The following is a 20,700-nucleotide window of genomic DNA, read 5'->3' as shown; positions in this document are numbered from 1 at the left end:
AAGGTTGTTTATCAACTTGCATCTCAGAAAAGTTCAATCGTCCGTCATTAATGGCTGATTGTATATGTCGTCGAAAAACATTGCAATCATTAGTAGCATGAGAAAAAGAATTATGATGCTTGCAATAAGCATGCCGTTTCAGCTCTTCAAACGGCGGTAAAGTATGAGATATTCTGATAATCTTAGCTTGCAGCAAAGCATCAAATATTTTTTTCACACTTAGCAATGTTAAAGGTGAACTTCATCTCTTCATCACGATTCTTATGAATCGGTTTCAGATCATTGCAAATAAATGGTTTGGTCTTCGATGGCCAAACAAATTCAGTGGCATAGATGTCACCCTCATAGTCCGAGTGATCACTATCATATTCAACCATATTCACCTTTGGTCGATCAGTTTTATATCTATGCACTTCTTTAAGATCTTTATTTCGGCTTTCCTCAGCCAAAGCCCTTTGCAAGACTTGGTTGATACTTAAAAATTCATAGCCTTCTAGCTTTTCTCTTATGTGAGTTCTCAAACCATTAATCACAAGATCTGCTAAGTCTCTCTCGGTTATCACCAAACTATAACACCTGTTTTTTGTATCTCTAAATCTCTTGACGTAATCGGAGACTGATTCATCATGCTTATGTTTAACCGATGTAAGATGCGATAACTTAAGTTCATTATTGCTGCTATAAAAATGATCATGAAATTTCTGCTCTAGCTGCGACCACACACGGATAGAGCCATGTGGTACGGAAGAAAACCATGAGAATGCATTACCAGTTAAGGACAAAGGAAACAAACGCACTTTCAATTTATTCAGTGAACCTGCTTCACCTAACTGGGCTAAGTATTCACTAACATGCTCCCATGTGGTTTTTGTGCCCTCTCCATTAAAAATAAAATTGGGGATTTTATATCCTGGAGGGCACTGTATTGCATTGAAGTACTCGGGATACGGTTTTTGATAAATCTGATTCCTAGGTAATTCAACACCAAAGTTTTCTCGAAGCATTTCAGCCATCTCCTCTCTGAAATTAGCTAGAGCATCGTTCGTAGTGGACCATGAAGTTTGCTGCAGTGGCATAGGAGGAGTAGGATTACTAGCGGCAGGCAGGAACTGTGGTATATATGCCGAACCATAGTTCGACAATGGCTAGCAACGTTTGCACCTATAGGTAACGCTTGGCTTGGTGTTGCCACCGAACTTGGTATGCTCATGATAGGACTAATGGGTGTGCCACAATCTGGTTTGTTTGAGGAGGATAATAATTCATCGGCATGGTAGGTGTCGATGCAATAGGTAAAGGCAGATTAGGGTTTTCCGCACCACTCGGTATACCAACATTATGAGCACATGATTGAGGCATATTTTTTTAGCAATAGTATTTTACAAGAAATATTGATAGACCAGATTGTTACCATCGGCAATACGACTCTCAATCTCAGCCCATTGCTCAGGAGAAAAGGTAGTACTCACAGGGGGTTTAACCTGCTCGGCTTGAAGAGGAGGGAACTTGATTTATCCAATCGGAGTGATATTGCCTTGGCTATACTTCTTGAAGTTTGCAAGGAACTCCTGCATCTCCTTCTCCTCGCGTGCCTTCTTGTACTCCTCATAGGCTTGACGATGATCGGCCGATAGCTCATCAAGCTTGGGCTTAATGATATTATCGGCATTTAGCTCAGATGGGTTGGGTAGATAAGGCATGATGGTTGATCTTTCGTACCGAGCGGAGTCGCCAAAAAATGTGTTGACACACGAACAGGTCACGTGTACCCTCGACGCTGGAGTGATGCACCGCAACTCACGTCGAAGGAGACCCGACCGACAGCGCGATACACAAGACAATCAGCGGGTGCTTTTGAGAACCTGAAGCCCCACACGCCCGGGAGGGACCCCGTCAAGGAGTGTGGCGGCTATGGGCTGCTCTATGTCGATTCGCTTGCCCCTAGAGCCTCGGGATTTGCAGCTCTCAAACTTGAGGAATAGCGAAGAACGAGTGGTAAAATACGATGGAGAGATAAAACGTAGATGAAAAGTAGTATATTGATGTTTCGATTGTGTGTTGTTTCAATCGCCCATCACCTTCAATATATATAAGAGGCGGCTGGACTTCCCGTACAAGAAAAGAATTCATCTAGGCTTCCCTTACAAGAAGATTACAGCACATCACGTCCTAGAGTCCTAATTCTAGTCTAATTCGGATTCAGACCAAATCTGGCATAATCTTCTGTCTTGCTCCTTGCGTGGGCCGTGGAATCTGCATATGACCTCCGATGGAGACGGTCCAAACACCAATTTTGTGCGCCTCAATGAGGCCAACAATCCGTATGTTGATCACTTTCCCAAATAAAGCCACCTCGAATACTCCACGAGGTCATCTTTAACTTTGAATCAGCCTCGGTCATGTAGCGGACTGGACTGATCGAGTGTTGTAGCATTCCTGCAGGCCGTGTACTACCTCATATTATAACGGACATAAAAGCAAAGTTGACCATTTTGATGTTATGAACAACTTTCATGTTGAACACTTCTCTATCCGAGGCCATCTAGATGACCATACATGCCAATATTTGCCTTCTGGTTGATTCACTCGGATTAGGAGCCCTTTAGTCGGTCGAGAGACTTTGACTCGGACTACAATTTTCACTCGGACTATAATTTTTCCACTCGGAATTCATGTATATGGACTCCTTGACCGAAGTTCCACTTGCATTTGGAAACCTTTTCACTCGGTCATCAAGCCTTCACTCAGATAGCTATATTTTCACTCGGATGATAAGCTTTTCACTTGGATTTCCCGAATGAAAATACAGCCTGAGCTCTTTTCGCCTCTGCAGGCTGCATACGACCTCGGATTTAGACAATTCATATATCGGAATCGACCGATTCGACGAGACGGAGACAATCCATGTCGAGCATTCCTTCATCCGAGGTTGTCTTGTAAGCGTAATCGACCAAAAAAGGCACTCAAAACATCCAATCATGACAATCCAAGTGTAATTTGGCCCTCGAAACGACGTTGAATGGCAAGGCCTAAACATCAAGGTTGTTTCACTCGGCAATATGAACTTCCTCGTATAAAAAACCTTCTCGTTTGAGTCCATATTTACTATATTTTGCATCGTGCCAAAATCAGGTGTCAATACTATGTTTTTTAACAAAACCTCTATTATGAAAAAAAAATGTAACAAGAACTCAATTGCAAAAAAAGTGCAACAAAACCTTAGTTGCAAAAATATTTTCTATAAAATAATTATTGCAAAAGAAAAACAAGATCTATGTTGCAGAAATAATTCTACAATGAGACCTATGTTACAATGCTGAAAGGCGTCCTTGCTTGTTCGATGCGAGAAATTTGACGGGTTGCGACCCGCATCGTATTTTCATGTCCCACAAAAAAATCATTGTACAATAAAACAACAAAGCCTAAAGTCATTTTTTGCTCCCCTAATGCTTGGGAACGGTGCGCCGGCTGATGTTTTGGTCGGTCGCCTTCACCCACGCGCGCATATTTCTTTTTCATTCTTTCTTTATTTTGACAAAAAGAAACACCGGGCTCTCATTCATGGTAGACTGCAATCTTCATCCGTCCCTCTCGCTGAGCGTTTTTGGCCAGATTCGTGTTATTCTTTCAAACCGACAAGCCTCCCGTGCCAGATCTGGTCCGCCGGCCGTCATGAAGTCGCCTCCCCTTTCCCGCCAGCCCGAGGGAGATCCCCTTCCCATTCCTCACTTGTTTCTCTTTCAACCAGCTTGCCGCCTCTCCCACACCGCACCTCTCGATACCCTTCCCAGGACTACCCTAGCCGCAAACCCCAAGTTACCACCACCCCACCTAGCACCACCGCCACCGCCAGAGATAAAGACAACTGCTTTTGGGGAGAAAGGAACTGGTCACCGCCGCCGTCGTCGCCGCCACGAGGGAGATCGACCGGAGCCCAGGTCCGCTTCTTCTTCTCAATCTACCTTCCTTGTTTTCCCCTCCCCTCCTCTCCCCTCCGCTCTACTCCCTTCCGCGTCGAGTAGAGTAGAGCGCTTTTGACACCGCCCGTTGACCAACTGTTTGTCCAATTGCCCACAAGGGACGCACACCGCTATGCGCTCCCCACCCGCCACATATCACGTCCCCCGCTGACTCCCCTCTAGTACGTAGTAGCTAGCTGCGGGCCCAAGTTCCGTGCGGCGATTTTGGCGGTTTCCACCCCCGCGCCTGCTAGGTTCTGCGTATCGTCACCGATTCGTCGGCCTCTCCATTCCGCATTGCTGGAACAAGAGGAGGCAAATACAGATACGATTTTATTTTTCATCTTTTTGTCTGCGATATCTTAGCCGCTAAGCAACACCGCTGGCCGCGAATTTCGGGCTAGTGAACGAGCGTGATAGATATTCGTCCTGTCTCGTCCAGTTATGCATCTCCGACATTCAACAGACGTGGACACCGAAGATGCTCCACGGGCGGCTCCCTCGACCTGCGAGCCGCTTCAATGTTGATGCCGGCGAGAGGTCGCATCTATTCTTCAATGGGGAGCGACCGCTTTACAACAACACGAATGCGGGCAGCTAGCATCGGGCGAGTGGCGCGCGCGAAAGTGGGAGGGGCTTTTCTAGGCCAGTGCGGTCAGAATCGGGCGAAGTAATGGTCCGGACCCCCTCAAAGCTCGTCCACGTTTGTCTTCGATTTACGGAAGAAATTGTGCTTGGACTGTTTCACAGACTGATACAATGTCGTGTTGAATGTCTTTTACGATTCAAACACCACGGTCCGAACAGATACAAAAGGTTTGTGGATCAGCATTGGAGATGCCCTTAATACAAAGTTGTAGAGACTGAGGGAGAGAGTATTTCAGAGAAATTTCTGAAAGACTAAAAACAAAGGGAAACGCTTTCACCCAATGATTCGGCCGGTCGTGTGCGGGCCGCGCGCCTCGCTCTCTAGGCATGTAACACTTTTTTATTCCGATTTGCTGCAACCACGTTTATTTTTGCTTCAAACGTTTTTCATTTTGCTACATTTTGTCCATTTTAAAAAGCTGCATCCACGGTTGGTTGTGTAAGTGCATCTAGTGCCCCTTAGTGATTTTGGTGGTTTGAAGACTTATAGGTTAAGTATCTAATGTGTTTGTGAGTGTACACAGGATCTATAAGTCATTGAGGAGTTTGAGATATTTGAAGAATATTGACCCCTAAAAATATATGCCTTCAGTTGAAGAAAATGGTCTGAAGCTGAAGAAATGAATCTCGAGGAATCTGCGATAAAATTGACATTCCTCATGAAGATACTGATATTGAGAAGTCCGATGTGTCCTGAAGAAAATCACTCTGAAGAATTTGAAGCATGAGGTTTACACTTTCTGTTTTACTTTCTTCGCATTTGAGTAATAGGAACACCGTAATGTTAAAGGGGGTCGAAGTTACACTATGGAATGAATTTCCTCATGATGCTCAACCCAAGCCTAATCCTACCAAAAGCCTCAAATGAGAAATACGAGTGACATGAGGACTCTCACAGTTGAGGGTTCCGACCGTTTCGATAGCCACGCCAAGTCACTGGTCTTATCCACTCCAACGGTCATATTACTTAAGGGCATTAGTGTCAAATCATGTCGGGATGCTCCCAGGCTATAAATAGCCACCCCCACAACCACTAGTTGGTTGGCTGCTCCGTTAGAAACTGACACTTGTCATAAGAGCAACCCAATTCCTCTGAGCCTTCGAGACTAATTCATCAGTGAGGAAATACACAATACACCGAAACCACAAACCAAACCTAGTGATTGAGCATCACTGAAGAAGTTGTTCCTGTGTGGGACTGAAGCCTTTTACCTTTGAGGACTGTGCATCCGCCAGACGATTAGGCGTCATGGTCTAGAGCTTTCCAGCAGTCAATTGTGGATCGCCGGGTGACCAAGTTTGTGAGGGTTTGGAAGTCTGCCCTGAAGACTTACCACGAGTGTTGGGAGAGGATTGTGTGTCCTTAGCTCAAGGAGAATACGGTAGGGACTGTGTGTCCCAGGACTGTGTGTCCTTTGGTTTCAATACCAAGCCGCTCCAAACGAGATGTACGACTGTCACAGCAGTTGGAACTGGGTCATCAACGACTGTCTTCACTGAGAAACGGGTTCTAATTCCTCAACTCCTTACTTTCCCCGTATTATGTGTTGATGATTTTCATTGTGACTGTTTGAAGAATTTGCTGAAGACTTTCTCTGAATTTCCTCAACCCCAAATTCTTCACGTCAGTTAATCCTCATCTGAATTCTGCGTACCTGCTCACTATGCAATCTTTTTTCACATTCTTCACTCTGAAAAACTGATGTTGTGAAACTTTGCACTTCTGATCCTTTACTGTTTCCGCTGTAAATTAGTCATCAGTGAGGAATTTCCTCAAAAGGAATTTCCTTAGTGATGAAATTCTAAAAATCTCCTATTCACCCCCCTCTAGTCGATATAACGCACTTTCAATTGGTATCAGAGCAAGGTACTCCCTTGTTCTGTGTGATTTTGGTTTAACCACTTGGAGTTTTAGTTATGTCGACTGCAGGCATGTTTAAGGTGACTGCAGCATGTCCTACCTACGAAGGAAAGAACTTTCCCTTCTGGAAGAACAAAATGCAAATGCATCTACAAGCTATTGATAATGATCTCTGGTATATTGTGGAACATGGCGTCCCCATCATCTCTTCTAGTGTCTCTGCTGCTGATGTGAATAAATTCAAGCAAATCGATTCTCAAGCGAAGAACATCATCTATGGCCATCTGAGCCTAGGCCAGTTTGGAAGAGTAAGTGCTTTGGGCTCTGCAACACTGATCTGGGAGAGACTGTGCAAGGTAAATGAAGGAGTATCAACCCAGCGTGACTCTCGTGTTGATATTCTTCGAAATCTCTTCAATCGCTTCAAGAGACATGACAATGAAAGCTGCCAAGACACCTTTGGTCGCCTCACTGACATATCAAATGAACTGCAAGCACTGGGAGCTCGAGACATCACCGATCACGAAGTTGTGAAGAAACTGCTGAGATCTTTGGATTCTTCATTTGATACTTTAGTTCTGATGATTCAAGAAAGACCAGACTACAAGATGCTTGATCCAGCTGATATACTTGAAAGGCTAAATACTCATGAATTCCAGCTAGAAGAAAAGAGAGATCTATATGGACCAAGCTATTCCAGACCACGTGCACTGAAGGCTAGAGCAATTTCCTCATCTGAAGAAGAAGACACAGATGACAGCATTTGTGACCCTGAAGAATTTGGACAGGAGCTTGCAATGCTCGTGAGGAAATTCCAGAGATTTACACGACGTTGCCAGTTCGGTAAATCTTCAAGAAGAGACATGAGGAAATCAGAATCTTCATCTGAGGACTACAAGAAACGAACCTGTCACAAGTGCAAGAAATCAGGTCATTACATTGCTGATTGTACCCGTTGGGGAAAGGAATCAAAGAAGAAGAAATACAAGGATGACAGTACTGATGACTCTAAGAAGAAGAAGAACTCTTCAAAATCCTCATCTTCAAAGCCCTCATCACACAAGAAGACTAGTTTCAGAAAGGCTCGGGCACTTATTGGCAAGTAAATGGACTCCGAGGCAGAATCAGAGGAATGTGATGAAGAAGAGGGTTCTGATGAAGACTCAGAATCCGGACATGCTAGTCTTGCACTCGCAACCACTTTCGTCAGCAAGTCAATCTTCAATCTTGAAGAAAATGATTGCACCATCCATACTGATGACTATGCTGATGACTTCGCTCCAACCTATTGCTTCATGGCAAAAGGTTCAAAGGTACCAAATAATGCCTCCTCCTCTGATTCAAGTGACTGTGAACCTAATGATTATAAGAAACCCAGTTACAGTAAACTTGCTATCATTGCCATTAAACAACAAACTGCTCTGGAAAAGCTTCAGAAACTGCTAGATAAAAGTGATGATCTGTCGAATAATGAAATGAACCTTACCCAAATCCCCACTGATGATGTGAAAAGTCTTCAGTCTAGATTTGATAATCTTCAGGATCGTTATGATACACTCCTCACTGATCATGAGAAGTTTTCCTATGAATTTCTTCAAAGGAAGCTTGATCTTGAGAAGCTGAGGATGTCTCATGATGATCTTCGTATGGAAAATGATTCATTACTAGCTCAACAGATCAACGCTGGTCAAGCTGAATTTATTCCTCCATGTCTTAAATGCATTGAACGCGAAACTGTTAATTCCTCACCAGAATCATCAAATGCTACCATTGCTACAAATTCTTCAACTGCACCTGTTGTGTCTATTTCCTCACTTGAGGAAAACACAAATGTTACTGATGAAAATGCAGGGTTGAAGGAATTGTACGTGACAGGCATATACAAAAGTCTCAAAGGACATCAAATCCTTTGTGATGTGCTCAAAAAGCAGATCTTAAACAGGAACACGAGGAAAGAAGGAATTGCCTTTGAGAGGAAATTAAATGCTGATGGATCTTATTGGAAACCTGAGCAGTATTCCAAAACCTCATGGGTTGCTGCTACGGGGCCTCCTTTTGATCCATCTAATCTAACTGGCTTTTCATGTGAATTATCCTATTCCTCAGATGAGTCATTTGACTCCAACTATAAACTGTTCAAAAATCAATCTGGTGAAGTATTTGCTCGATATGTTGGAACTAACTGCAGGAATGGCCCTCCCTTGAGGAAAATCTGGGTTCCCAAAAGTTGTCTTGCAAATCTTCAGGTGAATGTCCTCATGACACCACCACCAAAGAATCTGAACCCCAGATCAAATTCCTCAGGAGGACCAAAGTCTTCAAGAGGATCAAAATCCTCAACTGGTCAAAACTATGCTCGTACCCGTGCTAATGCATCTAACATGCAGGGAATATGAATATGAGCGTTACTCCTCAAATCATTATGTTCATAAATCCTCAAACCAGTTCTCTGCATATTCATATGATTTTTAATCCCCCTACTGCTAAGAGAAGTGCATTGGCCTCAATGCCACCGTTCTCATATGGTGCTCGCAGGATGATGAATGCTTTGCCACCCCTTCAGATGTGGGTGGTGAAGAAATCGAACTAATCACTTCTGCACGTCAGGTCTCCAGATGAAAATCATCATCTGAAGAATGTGCTGGAGATCTAAAGAAATGCTTGATAAGACGCAAGCTAATGATTGATGAAATAGAAATATTTCACACGTCCTTACATTTCTGTTATGATGAAATTACTGATCTAATGAAATTAGTATCATATGTTGGAATTATGCCCTAGAGGCAATAATAAATATAGTTATTATTATAATTCCTGTATCAACATAATCGTTTATTGTCCATGCTATAATTGTATTGAATGAAGACTTATATACATGTGTGGATACCTAGACAAAACACTGTCCCTAGCAAGCCTCTGGTTGGCTAGCCAGTTGATCAATGATAGTCAGTGTCTTCTGATTATGAACAAGGTGTTGTTGCTTGATAACTGGATCACGTCATTAGGAGAATCACATGATGGACTAGACCCAAACTAATAGACGTAGCATGTTGATCGTGTCATTTTGTTGCTACTGTTTTCTGCGTGTCAAGTATTTGTTCCTATGACCATGAGATCATATAACTCACTGACACCGGAGGAATACTTTGTGTGTATCAAACGTCGCAACGTAATTGGGTGACTATAAAGATGCTCTACAGGTATCTCCGAAGGTGTTCGTTGAGTTAGTATGGATCGAGACTGGGATTTGTCACTTCGTGTGACGGAGAGGTATCTCGGGGCCACTCGGTAATACAACATCACACACAAGCCTTGCAAGCAATGTGACTTAGTGTAAGTTGCGGGATCTTGTATTACGAAACGAGTAAAGAGACTTGCCGGTAAACGATATTGAAATAGGTATGCGGATACTGACGATCGAATCTCAGGCAAGTAACATACCGAAGGACAAAGGGAATGGCATACGGGATTACATGAATCCTCGGCACTGAGGTTCAAACGATATGATCTTCGTAGAATATGTAGGATCCAATATGGGCATCCAGGTCCCGCTATTGGATATTGACCGAGGAGTCTCTCGGGTCATGTCTACATAGTTCTCGAACCCGCAGGGTCTGCACACTTAAGGTTCGACGTTGTTTTATGCGTATTTGAGTTATATGGTTGGTTACCGAATGTTGTTCGGAGTCCCGGATGAGATCACGGACGTCACGAGGGTTTCCGAAATGGTCCGGAAACAAAGATTGATATATAGGATGACCTCATTTGATTACCGGAAGGTTTTTGGAGTTACCGGGAATGTACCGGGAATGACGAATGGGTTCCGGGTGTTCACCGGGGGGGCAACCCACCCCGGGGAAGCCCATAGGCCTTGGGGGTGGCGCACCAGCCCTTAGTGGGCTGGTGGGACAGCCCAAGAAGTCCTTATGCGCCATAGGAAGAAAATCAAAGAGAAAAAAAAGAGGAGGTGGGAAAAGGGGGAAGGACTCCTCCTTCCAAACCTAGTTGGACTCGGTTTGGAAGGGGAGGGTTGCCCCCCTTGGCTCGGCCGACCCGCTTGGGAGTCCTTGGACCCCAAGGCAAGGCTCCCCCTCCTCCCCCTATATATACGGAGGTTTTAGGGCTGATTTGAGACAACTTTGCCACGGCAGCCCGACCACATATCTCCACGATTTTACCTCTAGATCGCGTTTCTACGGAGCTCGGGTGGAGCCGTGCCGAGATAAGATCATCACCAACCTCCGGAGCACCGTCACGCTACCGGAGAACTCTTCTACCTCTTCATCTCTCTTGCTGGATCAAGAAGGCCGAGATCATCGTCGAGTTGTACGTGTGCTGAACGCGGAGGCGCCGTCCGTTCGGCACTAGATCGTGGGACTGATCGCGGGACGGTTCGTGGGGCGGATCGAGGGACGTGAGGATGTTCCACTACATCAACCACGTTCACTAACGCTTCTGCTGTACGGTCTACAAGGGTACGTAGATCAAACATCCCCTCTCGTAGATGGACATCACCATGATAGGTCTTCGTGTGCGTAGGAAATTTTTTGTTTCCCATGCGACATTCACCAACAGTGGCATCATGAGCTAGGTTCATGCGTAGATGTCTTCTCGAGTAGAACACAAAAGTTTTTGTGGGCGGTGATGTGTGTTTTGCTGCCCTCCTTAGTCTTTTCTTGAAGCGGCTTGGACCAACATTACTCGTACGCTTACAAGAGACTGGTTTCATCGCTACGAGTAACCCCGTTGCTCAAATATGACTGGCAAGTGTCAGTTTCTCCAACTTTAGTTGAATCGGATTTGACCGAGGAGGTCCTTGGATGAGGTTAAATAGCAATTCATATATCTCCGTTGTGGTGTTTGCGTAAGTAAGAGGCGATCCTACTAGATACCCATGGTCACCACGTAAAACATGCAACAACAAAATTAGAGGACGTCTAACTTGTTTTTGCAGTGTATGCTTGTGATGTGATATGGCCAACGATGTGATGTGATATATTGGATGTATGAGATGATCATGTTGTAATAGATAATATCGACTTGCACGTCGATGGTACGGCAACCGGCAGGAGCCATAGGGTTGTCTTTATACTAATGTTTGTGCTTGCAGATGCGTTTACTATTTTGCTAGGATGTAGCTTTAGTAGTAATAGCATGAGTAGCACGACAACCCCGATGGCGACACGTTGATGGAGATCATGGTGTGGCGTCGGTGACAAGAAGATCGTGCCGGTGCTTTGGTGATGGAGATCAAGGAGCACGTGATGATGGCCATATCATGTCACTTATGAATTGCATGTGATGTTAATCCTTTTATGCACCTTATTTTGCTTAGAACGACGGTAGCATTATGAGGTGATCTCTCACTAAAATTTCAAGACGAAATTGTGTTCTCCCCGACTGTGCACCGTTGCTACAGTTCGTCGTTTCGAGACACCACGTGATGATCGGGTGTGATAGACTCAACGTTCACATACAACGGGTGCAAAACAGTTGCGCACGCGGAACACTCGAGTTAAGCTTGACGAGCCTAGCATGTGCAGACATGGCCTCGAAACACATGAGACCGAAAGGTCGATCATGAATCATATAGATGATATGATTAGCATAGGGATGCTTACCAGTGAAACTATACTCAACTCACGTGATGATCGGACTTGAGCTAGTGTAAGTGGATCATGAACCACTCAAATGACTAGAGAGATGTACTTTTTGAGTGGGAGTTTAGCGAGTAATTTGATTAAGTTAAACTCTAATTATCTTGAACATAGTCTAAGTCCACTTTGAATATATTTGTGTTGTAGATCATGGCTCACGCGACAGTCACCCTGAATTTTAATATGTTCCTAGAGAAAGCTAAGTTGAAAGATGATGGAAGCAACTTTGTAGATTGGGCTCGTAATCTTAAGCTAATCTTACAAGCTGGGAAGAAGGATTATGTCCTTAATGCTGCGCTAGGAGATGAACCACCCGCTACGGCTGACCAGGATGCTAAGAACGCTTGGTTAGCACGTAAGGAGGACTACTCAGTAGTTCAATGTGCAGTCTTGTATGGCTTAGAACCGGGACTTCAATGTCGCTTTGAGCGTCATGGAGCATTTGAGATGTTCCAGGAGTTGAAGTTTATCTTTTAGAAGAACACCCGGATCGAGAGGTATGAGACCTCTGATAAATTCTATGCTTGCAAGATGGAGGAGAACTCGTCTGTCAGTGAACATGTGCTCAAAATGTCTGGGTACTCAAACCGTCTAGCTGAGCTGGGGATTGAACTCCCACAAGAGGCTATCACTGACAGAATCCTTCAATCACTGCCGCCAAGCTATAAAGGCTTTGTGTTGAACTACAACATGCAAGGGATGAACAAGTCACCCGGCGAGTTGTTTGCGATGCTGAAAGTCGCAGAGTCTGAACTCCGTAAAGAATATCAAGTGTTGATGGTGAATAACACCACTAGTTTCAAGAGAAACGGCAAAGGCAAGAAGGGTAATTCAAAGAAGAGCGGCAAGCATGTTGCCAATCCGACGAAGAAACCCAAAGCTGGACCTAAGCCTGAAACAGAGTGTTACTATTGCAAGGGTATGGGTCACTAGAAGCGCAATTGCCCCAAGTATCTGGCTGATAAGAAGGCGGCCAAAGAAAAATCAGGTATATTTGATATACATGTTATTGATGTGTACTTAACCGGCTCTCGTAGTAGTGCCTGGGTATTCGGTACCGGTTCTGTTGCTCATATTTGCAACTCGAAACAGGAACTGCAGAATAGACGAAGGCTGGCGAAAGATGAAGTGACGATGCGCGTAGGAAATGGTTCCAAGGTTGATGCAATCGCCGTCGGCACAGTTTCACTTCAGTTACCATCAGGATTAGTTATGAACTTGAATCATTGTTATTTAGTGCCTGCGTTGAGCATGAACATTATATCTGGATCTTGTTTATTGCGAGACGGTTACTCTTTTAAGTCAGAGAATAATGGTTGTTCTATTTCTATGAGTAACATCTTTTATGGTCATGCACCCAATGTGAGAGGATTGTTCATATTGAATCTTGATAGTGATACACACATACATAACATTGAGACCAAAAGAGTTAGAGTTAACAATGATAGCGCCATATTTTTGTGGCACTGCCGCTTAGGTCATATTGGTGTAAAGCGCATGAAGAAACTCCATGCCGATGGACTTTTGGAGTCACTTGAATTTGATTCACTTGACACGTGCGAACCATGCCTCATGGGCAAGATGACTAAAACTCCGTTCTCCGGAACAATGAAGCGTGCAAGTGACTTGTTGGAAATCATACATACCGATGTGTGTGGTCCGATGAGCGTAGAGGCACGCGGCGGATATCGCTATTTTCTCACCTTCACTGACGATTTGAGTAGATATGGTTATGTCTACTTAATGAAGCACAAGTCTGAAACATTTGAAAAGTTCAAGCAATTTCAGAGTGAAGTTGAAAATCATCGTAACAAGAAGATCAAGTTCCTACGGTCTGATCGTGGGGGTGAATATCTGAGTTTCGAGTTTGGTGCTCACTTAAGACAATGTGGAATTGTTTCACTGTTGACACCGCCTGGAACACCACAGCGTAATGGTGTGTCCGAACGTCGTAATCGTACTCTATTAGAGATGGTGCGATCTATGATGTCTCTTACCGATTTGCCGTTATCGTTTTGGGGTTATGCATTAGAAACAGCTGCATTCACTTTAAATAGGGCACCATCAAAATCCGTTGAGACGACACCATACGAACTGTGGTATGGCAAAAGGCCAAAGTTGTCGTTTCTTAAAGTTTGGGGATGTGATGCTTATGTCAAAAAGCTTCAGCCTGAAAAGCTGGAACCCAAAGCGGAAAGGTGCATCTTCATTGGTTACCCAAAAGAGACAGTTGGGTACACCTTCTATCTCAAATCCGAGGGCAAAGTATTTGTTGCTAAAAACGGAGCTTTTCTCGAGAAGGAGTTTCTCTCGAGAGAATTTAGTGGGAGGAATATAGAATTTGATGAGGTTGTCGAACCTCTCATCCCTCTAGATGGTGGCGCAGGGCAAGGGGAAACCTCTGTCGTTGCGACACCGGTTGAGGAGGAAGTTAATGATGATGATCATAAAACTCCGGTTCAAGTTTCTGTCAACCACGCAGGTCGACGAGACCACGTGCTGCTCCAGAGTGGTACGGTAATCCCGTCTTGTCAATCATGTTGTTAGACAACAATGAACCTGCAAATTATGAAGAAGCAATGGTGGGCCCAGATTCCAACAAATGGCTAGAAGCCATGAAGTCCGAGATAGGATCCATGTATGAAAACAAAGTGTGGACTTTGGAAGTACTACCTGAGGGCCGCAAGGCTATCCAGAACAAATGGATCTTTAAGAGGAAGACGGACGCTGACGGCAATGTGACCGTTTATAAAGTTCGACTTGTGGCAAAGGGTTTTTCACAAGTTCAAGGAGTTGACTACAATGAGACATTCTCACCCTAGCGATGCATAAGTCCGTCAGAATCATGTTAGCAATAGATGCATTTTTCGATTATGAAATCTGGCAGATGAATGTCAAAACGGCGTTCCTTAACGGTTTCCTTAAGGAAGAGTTGTATATGATGCAACCCGAAGGTTTTGTCGATCCTAAAAATGCTAACAAGGTGTGCAAGCTCCAGCGATCCATTTATGGACTGGTGCAAGCATCTCGGAGTTGGAACAAACACTTTGATGAGGTGATCAAAGCATTTGGGTTTATACAAGTGGTTGGAGAATCTTGTATTTACAAGAAATTGAGTGGGAGCTCTGTGGCGTTTCTAATATTATATGTGGATGACATATTGCTGATTGGAAACAACGTAGAGTTTTTGGAGAGCATAAAGGATTATTTGAATAAAAGTTTCTCTATGAAGGATCTAGGAGAAGCTGCTTACATTCTAGGCATTAAGATCTACAGGGATAGATCAAAACGCCTGATAGGACTTTCGCAAAGCACATACCTTGATAAAGTTTTGAAGACATTCAAAATGGAACAGTCCAAGAAAGGGTTCTTGCCAATTTTACAAGGTACGAGATTGAGTAAGACTCAGTGCCCAGCAACTGATGAGGATAGAGAGCATATGAGCACCGTCCCCTATGCTTTAGCCATAGGTTCTATCATGTATGCAATGCTGTGCACTAGACCGGACGTTAGCCTGGCCATAAGTATGGCAGGTAGGTTCCAGAGTAATCCAGGAGTGGATCACTGGACGGCGGTCAAGAATATCCTGAAGTACCTGAAAAGGACTAAGGAGATGTTTCTCATGTATGGAGGTGACGAAGAGCTCGATGTAAAAGGTTACGTCGATGCAAGCTTTGACACAGATCCAAACGACTCTAAGTCACAGACCGGATACGTATTTATTCTTAATGGGGGTGCGGTAAGCTGGTGCAGTTCCAAGCAGAGCGTCGTAGCAGATTCTACATGTGAAGCGGAGTACATGGCTGCCTCGGAGGCGGCTAAGGAGGGTGTCTGGATGAAGCAGTTCATGACGGATCTTGGAGTGGTGCCAAGCGCACTGAATCCAATAACATTGTTCTGTGACAACACGGGTGCCATTGCCCTAGCAAAGGAACCACGGTTTCACAAGAAGTCCAGACACATCAAACGACGCTTCAACCTCATCCGCGACTACGTCGAAGGGGGGGGACGTAAATATATGCAAAGTGCACACGGATCTGAATGTAGCAGACCCGCTGACTAAACCTCTTCCACGGGCAAAGCATGATCAACACCAGAACTCTATGGGTGTTAGATTTATTACAATGTAATTCGCATGATGATGTGAGGGCTAGATTATTGACTCTAGTGCAAGTGGGAGACTGTTGGAATTTTGCCCTAGAGGCAATAATAAATATAGTTATTATTATAATTCCTGTATCAAGATAATCGTTTATTGTCCATGCTATAATTGTATTGAATGAAGACTTATATACATGTGTGGATACATAGACAAAACACTGTCCCTAGCAAGCCTCTGGTTGGCTAGCCAATTGATCAATGATAGTCAGTGTCTTCTGATTATGAACAAGGTGTTGTTGCTTGATAACTGGATCACGTCATTAGGAGAATCACGTGATGGACTAGACCCAAACTAATAGACGTAGCATGTTGATCGTGTCATTTTGTTGCTACTGTTTTCTGCGTGTCAAGTATTTGTTCCTATGACCATGAGATCATATAACTCACTGACACCGGAGGAATACTTTGTGTGTATCAAACGTCGCAACGTAACTGGGTGACTATAAAGATGCTCTACAGGTATCTCCGAAGGTGTTCGTTGAGTTAGTATGGATCGAGACTGGGATTTGTCACTTCGTGTGATGGAGAGGTATCTCGGGGCCCACTCGGTAATACAACATCACACACAAGCCTTGCAAGCAATGTGACTTAGTGTAAGTTGCGGGATCTTGTATTACGAAACGAGTAAAGAGACTTGCCGGTAAATGAGATTGAAATAGGTATGCGGATACTGACGATCGAATCTCAGGCAAGTAACATACCGAAGGACAAAGGGAATGACATACGGGATTACATGAATCCTTGGCACTGAGGTTCAAACGATATGATCTTCGTAGAATATGTAGGATCCAATATGGGCATCCAGGTCCCGCTATTGGATATTGACCGAGGAGTCTCTCGGGTCATGTCTATATAGTTCTCGAACCCGCAGGGTCTGCACACTTAAGGTTCGACGTTGTTTTATGCGTATTTGAGTTATATGGTTGGTTACCGAATGTTGTTCGGATCCCGGATGAGATCATGGACGTCACGAGGGTTTCCGGAATGGTCCGGAAACAAAGATTTATATATAGGATGACCTCATTTGATTACCGGAAGGTTTTCGGAGTTACCGGGAATGTACCGGGAATGACGAATGGGTTCCGGGTGTTCACCGGGGGGGCAACCCACCCCGGGGAAGCCCATAGGCCTTGGGGGTGGCGCACCAGCCCTTAGTGGGCTGGTGGGACAGCCCAAGAAGGCCCTATGCGCCATAGGAAGAAAATCAAAGAGAAAAAAAGAGGAGGTGGAAAAAGGGGGAAGGACTCCTCCTCCCAAACCTAGTCGGACTCGGTTTGGAAGGGGAGGGTTGCCCCCCTTGGCTCGGCCGACACCCTTGGGAGTCCTTGGACCCCAAGGCAAGGCTCCCCCTCCTCCCCCTATATATACGGAGGTTTTAGGGCTGATTTGAGACAACTTCGCCACGGCAGCCCGACCACATATCTCCACGGTTTTACCTCTAGATCGCGTTTCTGCGGAGCTCGGGCGGAGCCCTGCCGAGATAAGATCATCACCAACCTCCGGAGCGCCGTCACGCTGCCGGAGAACTCTTCTACCTCTCCTTCTCTCTTGTTGGATCAAGAAGACCGAGATCATCGTCGAGCTGTACGTGTGCTGAACGCGGAGGTGCCGTCCGTTCGGGACTAGATCGTGGGACTGATCGCGGGACGGTTCGCGGGGCGGATCGAGGGACGTGAGGACGTTCCACTACATCAACTGCTTTCACTAACGCTTCTGTTGTACGGTCTACAAGGGTACGTAGATCAAACATCCCCTCTCGTAGATGGACATCACCATGATAGGTCTTCGTGCGCGTAGGAAATTTTTTGTTTCCCATGCGACGTTCACCAACATCATATTCTTCAAATCTGAAGCATATGAGATGGTAAGCTGTACTAATTCATCTGCAGGATGACAAACCCAAGAATACTGAGTGGGTTCTTGATAGTGGCTGCACACATCACATGACTAGTGATAAAAGCTTACTGATGAATATGCCACTAACTCCATCACCTCTGAAGCAAATCACATATGCTGACAAAGGTAAAAGCAAGGTATTGGGACTTGGCAAAGTGGCTATTTCCAAGGATAGGCATATGGACAAAGTGATGCTTGTTGAATCCCTTGGTTTTAACCTTATGCAAGTCTCGATGCTTTGTGATCTTGATATGATTGTTATCTTTGGTAGATATAGATGTGTAGTCATCATGGAATCTGACAGATCCAAAGTCTTCGAAGGTGTAAGAAGAGGGGATTTGTACATTGTTGATTTCTCTACAGGTCCTCAACCATCCACTTGCTTACTAGCTAAAACCTCAGAAGGATGGTTGTGGCACCAAAGACTAGGTCATGCAGGCATGAGGAATTTGCACAGCTCGCGAAGAAGAAGCATGTCATCGGCATCGAATCGGTCAAATTCCTCAAGGATCATCTCTGCGGTGCTTGTGAATCTGGGAAAATGACCAGATCCAAGCATCCCTCAAAAACGATCATGACCACTACACGTCCATTCGAATTGCTTCACATGGATTTATTTGGACCTACTCACTATGCCACACTAACCAATGCAGCATCTTTATATGGCTTCGTCATAGTTGATGATTATTCCAGATATACTTGGGTGCATATCATAGTGTATAAAACTGAAGTGCAGGAAATCTTCAAACGATTTTCTTCAAGGGCCTCGACGAACTTTGGCATCAAGATCAAACATATCAGGAGTGATAATGGAATTGAGTTCAAAAACACTGGTCTTGATGATTATCTTGATGAACTTGGTATTACTCATGAATTATCTGCTCCTTATACTCCTCAGCAGAATGGTGTCGTCGAAAGGAAGAACAGGACTTTGGTTGAAATGGCAAGAACTATGCTTGAAGAATTTCAGACTCCTCGTCGCTTTTGGCCTGAAGCAATCAACACTGCATGCCATATCATCAACAGGGTATATCTTCACAAATTCCTCAAGAAAACCTCAGATGAACTCCTCACTGACAAGAAACCCAATGTAAGTTATTTCAAAGTCTTCGGTGCAAAATGTTGGATTAGAGATCCTCACCATAGCTCAAAATTTGCACCTAAGGCACATGAAGGTTTTATGCTCGGTTATGGAAATGACTCGCACACTTACAGAGTCTTCAACAACTATCACAACAAAGTTGTTGAGACTGTAGATGTGCGGTTCGATGAAACTAATGGCTCGCAAAGAGATCAATTGCCTTCTGATCCAGATAAGTTGTCTCCTGAGGAAGCAATAAAGCTCAAGCCTACTGAAGACATTGTCCCCACTGAGGAAATTGGTGAATAAACGATCCCCATCACTGATGAAAATCAAGAAGATGCTCCTGAGGAAATTGTACCAGTACCACTTGCTCAACCCAGACAAAATCCTCAACCAGCTCATCGATTGCAAACGAAGTAGAACTTGACAAAATCCTCAATGACATCAACGCGCGAGGTCCTCTCACTCGCTCAAAAGCTTCACACTTAGTTAACTTTTGTGGGCATTTTTCCTTTGTATCCATCACAGAACCCTCAAAAGTTGCTGAGGCTTTTCTGGAACCGGAGTGGATCCAAGCTATGCAAGACGAACTTCTTCAATTCAAGATGAATGACGTATGGAAGCTCGTCAAACGACCAGATCCTCGCAAGCACAACATCATCGGCACCAAGTGGATTTTCCGAAGCAAGCAAGATGAGGACGGTCAAGTGGTGAGGAACAAGGCACGACTTGTAGCCCAAGGCTACACCCAGGTTGAAGGAATAGATTTCGATGAAACTTTTGCGCCTGTTGCTAGACTTGAAGCTATTCGAATACTACTTGTTTATGCTAATCATCATAACATCATCTTATATCAAATGGATGTGAAAAGTGCATTCCTCAATGGTAAGCTTGAGGAAGAAGTATATGTTGCTCAGCCCCCAGGTTTTGAGGATCCAAAGAATCCAGACAAAGTCTTCAGACTAAAAAGGCTCTTTATGGTCTCAAGCAAGCCCCTCGGGCATGGTATGATACATTGAAGGAATTCCTCATGAAGAAAGGCTTCAAACCTGGTTCACTCGATCCAACTCTTTTCATAAAATCTTATGATAATGAGCTATTTGTATGTCAAATATATGTCGATGATATCATATTTGGCTGTACTGACAAACGATACAGTGATGAATTTGCCTACATGATGAGTGAAGAATATCAGATGTCCATGATGGGGGAGCTGAAATTCTTCTTGGGTCTTCAAATTCGTCAACAAAGCAATGGAATCTTCATATCACAGGAGAAATACCTCAAGGATGTTCTGAGGAAATTCGACATGCATGAATGCAAAGGTGCCAAGACTCCAATGCCTACCAACGGCCACCTCGGCACGATGAAAATGGTAAAGACTTCGATCAGCAGGTATATCATTCTATGATTGGCTCTTTATTGTATCTATGT

Source organism: Hordeum vulgare, chromosome 2H (assembly GCF_904849725.1).
Source record: "Hordeum vulgare subsp. vulgare chromosome 2H, MorexV3_pseudomolecules_assembly, whole genome shotgun sequence".
Taxonomy (NCBI): domain Eukaryota; kingdom Viridiplantae; phylum Streptophyta; class Magnoliopsida; order Poales; family Poaceae; genus Hordeum; species Hordeum vulgare.
This window is presented reverse-complemented; position numbering follows the sequence as displayed.